Raw genomic sequence first — 1,876 nt, forward strand, 5'->3', positions numbered from 1 at the left:
CCTCCTCCTCGGCCTCCTCTCTGCCTCCTGGAAAAAGGCACTTGCTGGCATCACAGTGCCTGTGCCTCTCTCCAGCTCAGCGAATGCAGTATTGCCCTCCCATGATGATGGTGGTCTGATGGAAAAAGGAAACCTGATGAGCTCCTTCTGTCCTGGCATCGGGCAGGTGCAGGGTGTCCCTGCTCTTCCCCCTGTGCCATTTCCAGCTCCTGCGTGAAGCTGAACCCAGGACTCACAGAACAGTGCAGGGCCAGGACTGCTGGGGCAGATCCTGCCACAGCACAGCACTTGCACCCCCTGTGTTGTGAGCCAGGCAGAAGGACACCAACCTGAAGGGGATTTGGATCTCCGTCGTGAACATGTCCTAGATAAATGCCTGACTGTTCCTGCAGAGGGGGCACTGGAGGGATGAAACACCAGAGCACAGAGCCTGTCCCTGCAGGAGAAACACGAGCAGTCAGAGTGAGGCCCTGGTGCTGCTGAGACCCTGCTGAGCCCCCGCAGGAGTCCTCCTTGTCCCAGAGCTGCCTGGAAGGGCTGAGCTTTCTTGCTTGGGGTCTCAGGAAAGCTCCAGCAAACCTCGCCTGGCACAAATCTGCCTGTTCTTGTCAGGCTCTCACCTCCTGTGCCGCCCGGGAGACTACATCTAGGGTATTTCTTGGCAGAAAGCCCTGGAGTCCTACTTGACCAATGGGGAGCTGAGGAAATGATTGGCCAAAAACTGCAGGAAAATGACACACACTGATGAGGAGAGAGTGGCAGGGATTGCCTATCAGAATATGGAGGAAGCACACGGAGTAACTCACCAGGCAGAACTCGTGGGCACAGTTTTTTCTTTGCACATGTCCGGGTCAGTGTCTGGTCTCTTACACGGCAGCAATGCTGGAGGGGAGAGAGACAATGGCCCCAGGCATGGCACCTCTGCTGCCCACCCTGACAACCCCTCTGCCAGGCTGCGGGAGGGGCACTTTGCTCTCACCTGGCTCCCTCACTTCGGGGGCCTCCTCCTCCCTGTCTGACGTAGGGGACTTCTGGACTGGCTGGATGAATTTGAGGTCCAACTTTGCAGGCAGGAGTGGAATTGTCTCGCATTGTGTCAGCCTGGGCCTGCGCCTCCCAGGGCTTGGTTCTGGCACGTGGGTCCTGTCGTGGGGACTTCTGGACCGAAGCTGTGGACTGCGTGCCCAACGTTGCCGGCGGGAGTGGTTTCGCCGGCAGTCAGGCCTCCGACTGCTGGAGCCGCTGCTGTCCACAGTTTTTGGGAAGCTGCTGTGCAATGACCCCGACGTTACCTGACTGTCAGGGCTGGAGCTGCTCGTCTCCTGTGAGGGAGATTCCAGAGACTGCTCCGATGTTGACTATGGGTTGGTGTGGAGGTTGCTGGTCTCTGGAGCTGAAGATCGAAGGGATGGCACCTGGTTGCTGGTGCTGGGGCTGATGGTGTCCAGTGCTGGAGAACTGGGAGACAGCCCTGACAACACCAGGCTGCCTGTGTTGGGGCTGATGGTCTCGGGTTCTCTGGAGACCTCTGAAGGCTCCAATCCTGACAGTCTGGCCGTGCTGGGGCCAGCAAGCTCCAAATCATCTCTGGAGGCTGGAAGGGGAAGCAGAAATGTCAAGGCCACCTCAGGCCATGGGCAGGATAGACAAGAGCAGGGCCTCCAGCTCTCCTGAGGCAGACAGGTTCAGCCAAGCCCAACTCTGATACCCGCTGCTAGCCCCTGCCTGGCACCTGGCAGAGGGGCACCCGACGGCTTTGGAAAAGAGGACCCCAACCCCAGGATGGCTGGACAGCTCCTGCCTCCCCCTGCCTCCGCTCCCGGCCCCACGCTGCCCGCACCAACAGCCCCTCTGCCAGGCTGCGGGAGGGGAAATT

General features: G+C 59.5%; 1 long non-coding RNA gene across 1 annotated transcript in view; it reads right to left on the minus strand.

Moving 5' to 3' along the window:
* LOC114065536 overlaps positions 1-1,029 on the minus strand; it is a 2,527-nt gene extending 1,498 nt beyond the window's left edge. The window contains exon 1 of the long non-coding RNA XR_003572994.1: positions 980-1,029. This is a non-coding gene — a long non-coding RNA (uncharacterized LOC114065536). The remainder of the gene's footprint in view (positions 1-979) is intronic.
* Positions 1,030-1,876: the final 847 nt, after the last annotated feature.

This window comes from Empidonax traillii, unplaced genomic scaffold (assembly GCF_003031625.1).
Source record: "Empidonax traillii isolate 1590-97213 ecotype Southwest subspecies unplaced genomic scaffold, ASM303162v1 scaffold674:size665969, whole genome shotgun sequence".
NCBI lineage: Eukaryota > Metazoa > Chordata > Aves > Passeriformes > Tyrannidae > Empidonax > Empidonax traillii.